Source organism: Salvia hispanica, chromosome 1 (genome assembly GCF_023119035.1).
Source record: "Salvia hispanica cultivar TCC Black 2014 chromosome 1, UniMelb_Shisp_WGS_1.0, whole genome shotgun sequence".
In the NCBI taxonomy this organism is placed as follows: domain Eukaryota; kingdom Viridiplantae; phylum Streptophyta; class Magnoliopsida; order Lamiales; family Lamiaceae; genus Salvia; species Salvia hispanica.
This window is the reverse complement of record NC_062965.1, coordinates 21,475,999-21,486,436: the sequence shown is the minus strand read 5'-3', so window position 1 is coordinate 21,486,436 and position 10,438 is coordinate 21,475,999. Positions and strand designations below refer to the sequence as shown.

The window sequence follows — 10,438 nt, the reverse complement described above, 5'->3', positions numbered from 1 at the left end:
AGCGTCGGGGGAAATCCAACCCGATGAGATCTATTGCGCCCGAGCGTTGTTCGATGGACGATCCATTATTCAGCGACGTCTTTACATCATATGATGCGGATGAACCGTCAAAGAATTGTACCAGCAACTCGATGCCGGTGTATGATACGCCCGTATACGACGAGGATATATTGTTGATGCCGGTGTATGATGAGCCCATATACGACGATGATATATTGTGGATGCCAGTGTATGACGAGGATATATTGTCGATGGCGGTGTATGATAAGCCCGTATACGACGATGATGATCTCACTGATTCTGTTGTTGCTGCATCATCATCGAGGTTTGCACCTACAAGCAAATATTTTGTGTCTTACTTTGCTAAAGATCCGAGTGCTTCACTGTCAATATCTCTAGCCACAACCAAACATGATGTTGTTGTTGGTTTTGATGAGAAGTTTGTTATCAGAAATAGTTTCTTAGATAAAGAGAAGTTGGGCAGCAAGGTTGCAGGAATTGACTGGAACTTCAGTGGCTATGGTGGCATAGATGAAGGTTGTTATGATGATTGGAGCCTTGACTTAATTATAGCTCATAAGGTTCTGGACATTGAAAATGTTCCAAGGTTTTCTCATTCTATGATTCTTGAAGGTGGAAGCATTCAGTTTGATGGAGAAGCGATGTGCCTTACAACAGAAGAGTGCCTAAACTACAAGGAGGTTGTTGAAGGCAATGGTGGTGGATTTGGGAGTGGAAAGTGGGGAAGGCTGAAGGGTTCGAAGAATAGGAAGATATTGCAAGTTAGTCATACTAAAAAGAGGAAAAAGAGAAGACGTATGAAAAATTGGGCAGAATGGGCTGGCATTATGATTAATGTAGTTGGAGAAATTTTGAATGGGTTAAGATGCTATTTCAATAAAGCAGACTCGAGAATTGACTCGAGGACGAGTCTTTTTCAAGAAGGGGAGTATGATGCAGTAAAATATATGACTTGGTGGCTAAGAAAGTTATATTTTGGATTTTATTTATTTCCTAGTTAGTAGAATTAGTAGATGAAAAATATTAATTGTTTTCCTTCTACAAATTAGGTTTTTCTTTTTGCTTATTTTCTTTAGAGTTATTTTTGCTTATAATCTTTTTAGTTATTTTCTTTCCATAAGTTTAGGATTTCCCTTTGCCTATATAAAGGCCTAATTATTGATCTTAAGAGATAGACTTTGATTATATATTTTGACATTGAGTTTTATACTCTCAAGTTCTCAATTTAGTTGAGTTCTTTTTATCTTATCAGTTCAGTCATTCTCATACCTCTCCGTTCATTTGCATCATTCATCTTGAGGGAGGCTGTTGAAATAGAAAAACAAATATGTAATTAGTAGCTTTTAATTAGTTAGTTTAGCATTAATCCAGCCTATATATAAGGCATAATATTGTAAGTTGTAGTCAACTTTGGAAAAATGTAGTCATTAGTGAAAATATCCCCTTCTCTCTCCTTTAGTCGACGTCTTCTTCACAGTTTCTTCTTGCTCCTCTAATGGAGATTTCTCCATTCCAATCCAAATCGATTTTCCATTTTTAACAGTATTTAAACCTAACTTACACGGTTCGACCTCCTAATCTATTCGGGAAAGAACCGGAAGAAAACCCGAACGGGGCTTTAAGCCCGACTCAATTTAAAATAAAACAAAACACAATTTAATAAAACAAAAGACTAAAGAAACAAAGCAATTGGTTCATCCTGCTCCGTTATCACCTCTTCCTCGTGGCGCTCTTCTTCTCCAACTGGTTGCTGCTCTTCCTCCTGTTCTGTTATTGGTCATATATCAAAAACACACAAACACACGTGAAGAAAACATGTCTCAAGAAATTTAATAGCAATACCAACACTACTGTCTCCTGGTTCGATTTCTGGCTACCATTCTTGCACGACGCCTTCTCATGTCTCTGGCAATGAATATGTCTTCAACAACTTCTTCTATTTTTCTGAAGTATTTCTGTCTAAATTTTCTGCAGAATATAAGTAGCCATACAATACTTCCGAATCCCACAACATATCCAAGTGCAGCAGATACGTATTCCCACTCAATCTCGCTCTTCTCTTCCACATCTTCATGTTCTCGCGGTGATAGCTCATCGGTATGACTGCAATTCGTGTTGAGAGGGAAACCACATAGGCCTGGATTTCCTTTGAAGGATTCAGCTGAAAATGTTTGAATTTGACGGCCGTTTGGGATCATTCTGACCAGCTTATTATATGACAGGTTCAACACTTCAAGGAATGTGAGTTCTCCTAGCTTCTCCAGGATCGGCCCTGTTAGTTGGTTCACAGAGAGGTCGAGTGATTCAAGATTACTCAACTGACCAAACGAATCTGGAATGTGGAATGGTTCCGTTGAGGCCATTGTGGGACAAGTTGAGATGATAAAGTGCGGTGAGATCACCAATTGCATTTGGTACCTCTCCAATGAAATTATTGCAAGAAAAATCAATACTACCAAATTTTGGCGAAATCTTTATAAATATTAACTCTATGCCTTTCATGATTAATGTCACTCCAACTCCGTAAGATTGTGGAGAACTCCATTGCATCATTCCCCTCCAACTTGAGAAGTTTATTGATTCCAGACGTCCACTGAAATTATTTGAAAATATATCCAGAATTCGAAGCACTGACCAGTTCATGTTACATGTCACTTCACCATGGAATCTGTTGGAGTGCAAAATAAGAACTCTCAATGAGGATGATAGCATGCATGGGAATGTATCGTTGATGTTGTTGCTCCTGACGTCCATGAACATCAATGACGTGCAATTTCTGAGAGATTTTGGGATCTTCTCTTCTAAATTATTATTGCTAAGCGCCAAATATTGTAGCTTACAATCCATAGAAAAAATATCTGGAATGTTGCCGTTGATGTTGTTGTTCCCAATGTCGATGACCTTCAACCACTGACAACTGTCGATGGACATTGGGATCTTCCCTTCCATACTATTATTGTTAAGCGATAGAACTTCTAGCCTACAATCCGATGGTAAATGATCTGGAATGCTTCCATTGAGGTTGTTTTGAGTATATCAGATTAAGCACCGAAATGTTTTTGAGTATGCAAGGGGGTATGCTGCCACTTAATTTATTTTCAGACAAATCAATAGAATCAAGGTTTGTGGCATTGCAAAGGAAGGTTGGAATTGATCCACTTAAACTATTATTAGAAAAAGACAAGATATAGAGTTGAGATTCAAGTGGAATGGGCAGCTGTAACTCTCCCCTGAACTGGTTAGATTCCAAGAATAGGAGCTCAAGAGAAGCAGGAATTTGGTAAGGTTTTTGAAACTCTGTTAGAAAGATTAAATGAGAGGGCCAAATAATCAAGTTGTGTTCCCCAAATCCAACTAGGTATCTCCCCTGCAATACTATTGGCCGAGAGATCCAAATACTTTAGATCCAAATGTTTGATGAAATCTGGAAATTGGGTCAAGTTACATGAACCTAGGCCTAATCTTTCCAATTTGAGACCTCCAAGTGAACTGGAATTGACATTGCCAACATCTACTGACAGGCTATATGAGATAGCCCAAGGTATGTAAGATTGGTTAGTCTAAGCAAGTTGACCAGTTGAAAAGTGCCATTAAATTGGTTGTAACCAAGATTAAGTCCCAACAATGATGGGAGAGAAAAAAGAGATTGGGGGATGTCACCAGAGAATGAATTTTCCCCCAAATTTATATAAACGAGATTGGAAAGACCTTCAAACAATGTAAGAGAAAGTGAGCCTGTCAAGAAGTTATATGACCAATCGACATTAAAAAGCTTGGTTAGGTTAGCAATGGTGGATGGTATAGAATCCATCAAACCGCAGTATTGAAGAGTCAAGGTGGTCGGACTTGGAAATTTGGTAAACAAGTCTGGAAGTTCTACTGTTGAAAGATCATTATAATCTAGTCGAAGAATCGAGAGGGAATGGAGTTGCCAAAACGACCTTGCTAAAGGGCCTGAAAGAGAACAACGGTACAAGCTCAAAGCGGTGAGGTTGGGTAAATATGATGAAACAATGTGGCTCCATTTATTCCTTTCATCTGAGGTAATATTGACATAATTAAGATACAACCCTCTAAGCCCTGTTAGATTTTGAACAAGCATTTCCAAATTTGGATACTCAAGACTTACACACTCTCTGGGTGTCCAACAATCATGGTTGGAGATATCGATACTAACCAGTCTCTTCAACGATGAAATGTCAACCGGAACCTGCCCACCAAAATGAGCGTGTGACAAATTCAAGTGTGTCAAATAAGTGAAATTGCCAATACCTTTTGGAATGGGAACAGTAGTTGAAATTATTGTAGGCAAGGTTAAGTTTTTGCAGATATTTAAATTTGAAGAGACTCGACGAATCACCAATTCCACCACAAATGGCCTCATCATCGAGCTGCAAACCAACGACGTGGCCAGAAGCATCACATTCCACTCCATACCACAAGCAGCACTCGCCACTTTTATTCCATCGCACCAGTTTTGTTGAAAGAGAAGAATTGAAAATCAACTCATCCTTGAGTTGAAGCAACAAGATTTCCTGATGACGAAGGCATTTGTTATTATAAGAATGGGTAGTGAAAATGAAGGACGAAATAAGTATACAAATGAACAACAACATTGGAAGCATTGTGGAAGAAGATATTGATTTTTTTTTGTGTACAAATGAAGATTAGGTGCAAGTAGCTTTAAATAGGCAATTGCAGTTCACTTGGATATCTTGTTACCACCACTTGGAAGACATAATAATGTGGGTAGGGGTTTGTACATTTTAGTTCTATTCACAATTAATTGTAAGTTCTTTTTCTTGGTCTTTGTTTTATGTAAATTCCACAAGTAGGCATATTTGAATTGGACTTGAAGAAAATGATAGAACATCACCGAGTCTTGAGTTGACCTGAGGTCCACCTTCTTTTAAGTCATACTCACTCCGTCCCCAATTAGGAGTCACACTTTGACCGGACACGAGTTTTAAGAAATGTAAAAAAAAGTTGATTGAAAAAGTTAGTGGAATGTGGGATCCATTTTTTTATATTGGTTTTATAATAAAATGTGAGTGAATTGAGTTAGTGGAATGTGAGACCTACTTACTATTTATGGTAAAAATGAAGTGTGACTCTTAATTGGGGACGGACCGAAATAGAAAAGTGTGACTCTTAATCGGGGACGGAGGGAGTAATAGTAATTACTTAAAAAAACAATGTGTAGGTGTTAAATTCTTGCTTAGCAACTTTCATGATTCAAACGTGCCACAAGAATGACCGAAATTGAATGAGACAAAAACTTTAGGCCATGCTTGGTATGATGGAATGGAATGAGGATGGAATGGAATGAAGATAGGAATGAAATGTCAATTTCCTTGGATTTCCTTTTCATTTTCATCCATTCACCCATTCATTTCATCACACCAAGCAAATGAATAGATTGATAGTAGGAATCACATTCCATTCCATCATACCAAGAAGCCCCTTAGTTTCTTAAAGTCAACTTAATAATATTGGACCTAACTGCAAAACAATGAACATCACCATTATAAGTGGTTTCGAAACCCTGGAAACTAAAAATTGAATGAAGTGAAATTATGAAAATTTTAAAGTCTAAAAAAAATAATGAAATGATGATGTGACCCTTAAACGTGTCAAGTCATTTCGACAAAGTTGATATTTTCGACATCATCGGCTGATAGAATTGCATTATTTAAGTATTACTATAATTTTTATAAGCATTGTTCGATAAATGAAAACGAAATATTCTATTATTACCATTATACGTTGTTAAACTAAAAGTTTACAGGGGATTGTAATTTTTTATGAACAGAGAAGAACTCTGTAAACTCTTGACTAAACCTATAAAGTTATATAGCAAATATGAGAATTTCTTGTGGAGTTGTAATTAAACACTTAAGCAATTGTTATAGAAAGACAATGTGGTATACTATCATTTTCTTTCATAAAAGTCTCTTGTCTTAATTGGAGAAAAACTTTTCTGTGCCGTGTGTTCAACTTGTGTTTTTCCACTAAAAATACAAAGAAAATTAGATGACTTGTGATATACGGGTGACTTGGAGACTGGAGTTATGGTTGATGTAAAAGATACTTATAACAATTTAGATTATTTAATCTCAGCTATACATTTGGCAAAAATGTGAACCTTCTATAAAATGTTAATTATACTTTGAAATGAAATACTATAATCTAAAAAATAAATATATAAAATCATTAATGGGCTGAATAAGGCCTGAATCGATTTTGGACTGATCAGATAAAAAGTGTTGCTCCATCTATTCATTATCCCTTCCTTGAAGACAGTTTATCAGCCTGTGAAACATATCACCAGATAAAGACATTGGATCCAATTCCAAGTACTAAATCTTGAATTTTTGGGTCGGGCCATTTATATATTGAGAACCATTTCACCAACGTAATGATTTGGACCTCTGACTTTATAAATTATAGCGTTATGTCGCAAATGTCATTTATGTTCACTTTATTATCAAATATGTGAAGAAGGCTTAACCTATCCTACAATTATACCACTCTAAATCATCTTCTTCAAGCATATCATCCAACACCTTTCGGTGCAACGAGAATATCATCCAACACCTTTAGATTTTAAATAGTGTGTGGAAAATGATGCTACATCAGCTCAATTGCTTAAATGAAAATATTGCAAATATATAATCAAAGTATGAAATAAATCAAATAATTATAGTATAGTATAATGAAAGTATGAAATATCACTGCAACAAAAAAATGGCTACTGTAGGGATCAGATTAGTCTAGATTTACTAATTACCGAGACCTCTTTGTTCTTGTACAAGAGAGCTCAGCCAAACTCTCACCCACGCGGCTGATTTACACAAGTAATACAACTAAGATTACAAGAATCTAGTTTTACCTATTACAAGGTCTTGAAGCTATCACTACAGCTTCAATCGTACTCAATTGCACCTGCACACTCAAGAAACAAGTTAGAACTACTAAGAGAGATCCTCTCGGATCTAAACACTAGAACTCAACTACACAACAGAGAGCAAGAACAAGAGATCAAAGGAACTTGGCTCAGAACCCGCCGCAATCAACACTGATCTATTCTTCCAGAACTTAGATCCAAGGGAGCACCAATGGATTGGATAGAGTTAACCCTCAGACCACCAATACCTCCACCGTGAAAGCCCCTCACACCAGATCAAGTTCCACCGAACAAATCTCCACACACACTCTTCGGGTTCTCACAAAACCCTAGTTCCACTCCAGTAACAAGCAATCGAAGAGATTGCCTCACACTAGCACTCACAAGAGATCAACCACTCAAAGAACCATGGGAGATCACCAAGAGATGGCCGGAAGTCCACCGGAGAAGAGAGGAGAGAAGAGAGAGACACTCTGATTCACAAGGAAGAGAGAGAGAGAGATTGTGAGTAATGAAACGGCTCAACCAAGCCAACACTCACATAAAACACTCAACCCTACATCCAACGGTCAGAAGACAGCATCTGAGAGAGAGGGGCACGTGGCAACATCTGGAGTGAGGAGGTAAGTAATTGGGCTCAGCCCAATTAATAACACATGGGCTTAACAAATAATCACAGCCCAATAAGAGTCCATCCAAAATCCAACATACTCCACCTTGGACTTTTATTCTGGGAAACCAATCAAGTGTTGTGGGCTGAGACAAAATCATCATAGCCTACAAGGCAGATCCCTCAGCACCAAAGGACTAAGTCCACAAGCATCTTGGGAACTACCAGGTTGCCTTTAGACACCAGAGGGGCTGACACCCATTAGTCTAAAGGACTTCATGCCTCCAGCCACCTACCACCCTTACCACAGCTGATAAGGTGGCTGAGGTCTTTCCCCGGGACATGCAACCTATCCTAGATCAAAATGCAAGTACTTAATGCAGAAAAGAAGTTTTTCCAAAGGTAAGGGTTTAGTTCCCATGTCAGCTGGGTTTTTATCAGTATGCACCTTTTGAAGAAACACTTCACCCTTTTCTACAACATCCCTAATGTAATGAAACCTTACATCTATATGCTTTGTTCTATCATGAAAAACAGGATTTTTACATAACTGAATAGCAGATTGAGAATCAGAGAACAACACAGGAGAGGATTTCACAAACTTGAGTTCAGAAAGTACTCCCTTTAACCATACAGCCTCTTTCATTGCCTCAGTGATAGCAATATACTCAGACTCAGTGGTGGACAGTGCCACAATATGCTGCAGTTGTGATTTCCAGCTTATGCAAGACCTACACACTGAAAATACATAGGAGGTGGTTGACTTCCTCTTATCTCTGTCATTAGCATAGTTGGAATCCACAAAACCAGTTAGTAAAACACCATCATCACATTTAGAATAGCACAAACCATACTTAGCAGTTTGCTTCAAGTATCTAAGAAGCCATTTCAGAGCTTCCCAATGAACAGGACCTGGATTAGACATATATCTACTAAGACAAGATACAGCATAGGCAATATCAGGCCTAGTGCTAACCATCAAGTACATAACAGATCCAATAGCATTAGCATAGGGAATTCTTTTCATAGCATCAATTTCAGACTGAGACTTAGGGCACAAATCTTTACTCAACATAAAATGAGCAGCTAAAGGCACAGAAGCAGGCTTAGCATCAAACATGTTGAATTTTTTCAGAATTTTGTACACATAAGGTTCTTGATGCAACACAAGGGTGGATGTATCTCTATCTCTATAGATATTGATCCCTAAGATTTTCTGAGCATCACCTAGATCCTTCATATCAAAATTCTCACTCAAAGCAGCTTGCACACCCTTAATGGTTTTCAAACAAGGACCCATTATAAGCATATCATCAACATATAAAAGCAAAAACACAGGCATGCACAGTGTCAAGGTTCTTCACATACAAGCAAGCATCAAAGGTACTTCTAACAAAACCTAACTTTTGCATGCATGTATTAAACTTGATGTTCCACTGCCTAGGTGACTGTTTTAAACCATAAAGGGCCTTTTTCAACAAGCACACATGATTGGGAAGCTTGGGATCAACAAAGCCCTCAGGCTGTTTCATGTAAATGGGCTTATCAAGATCACCATGTAAGAAAGCAGTTTTAACATCCATCTGTTTCAATTCCCAATTAAAATGAGCACACAAAGCCAACATCATTCTAACAGTTGTGAATTTAACAACAGGGGCAAAGATTTCTGTGTAATCCACCCCCTCTTGTTGAGTAAAGCCTTTTGCCACCAATCTGGCCTTGTACCTAAGGCCCTCCACCTCATTTTTCAGTTTATAGAGCCACCTGCAATCAACCACAGATGCACCAGGAGGCAAAGGTACAAGAATCCAAGTGAAATTAATTTTCAGAGAATGCATCTCCTCCATCATGGCATTATGCCACTGACTCCAGAATTTAGACTTAGTAGCCTGCTTATAGGTTTGAGGCTCATCACCATCAGATTCATAAACATTGAAAGCCAAATTAATCAGAGCAACTAAACCAACAAAGCCATCATATCTAGAGGGTTTACCAACATTTACCCTTCTAGTTCTATCTCTAGATAAAATATAATCCTGCAAGTTAGTATTATCAATAGCATTTTGAATGCCACTAGGGCTATTTATCACATTCTGAACAGGAACAGGAGGAGAGTTTCTAACAGGACTATTATGCAAATTAGGCACATTGTCATCAACATTTTGGGCAGGGTTATTATGCAGCAAATTTAGGGTTTCCTTCATCAAGTGTCTCATTAGGAGTATAGACTGGATAAGTGTTCCAAAATGGCTGCTCCACCTCACTTGGAGCACCACTAGGATGCTCCACTCCAGTGAGTGTATCTGTGGACTCCACCTCAGTAAGAGGTTCATTGTCCACATCTATAGGATCTGGGCTCAATGTCAGCCTTAAGCAGGGGAATTCATCTTCATTGAAGACCACATCCCTACTTATTATGACCTTGAACCCAGGTTCATCCCTTAGCCAGACTCTATACCCTTTGACACCTTCAGGATAACCTAGAAAAACACCTTTCCTAGATCTAGGCTCAAGTTTGTCAGACTTATTATGCACAAAAGCAGTACAGCCAAAAACCCTTAGGTGAGAAAAAACAAGAGGCTTGCCATAGAACACATACTCAGGACACTGACCAACCAGAGGCACAGAAGGAGACCTATTTACCAAATAAGTAGCAGTTAACAAAGCCTCACCCCAAAACTTTTTTGACAATCCAGACTTAGAAAGCATGCATCTCACTTTTTCAAGTAAAGTCCTGTTCATTCTCTCAGCAACCCCATTTTGTTGTGGGGTATAAGGCACAGTTCTATGTCTTTTAATTCCAAAGCTATCACATAAATCATCCATCTGATTATTACAAAACTCCAGGCCATTATCAGTTCTAATAGCCTTAATCTTCTTACCAGTTTGAGTCTCAATCA

The 10,438-nt window shown here is 38.2% G+C and overlaps 1 pseudogene; it reads right to left on the bottom strand.

The window, feature by feature from the left end:
* Positions 1 to 1,543: 1,543 nt before the first annotated feature.
* Positions 1,544 to 4,646, bottom strand: LOC125189977 (annotated as a pseudogene).
* Between the last annotated feature and the right edge of the window lie 5,792 nt (positions 4,647 to 10,438).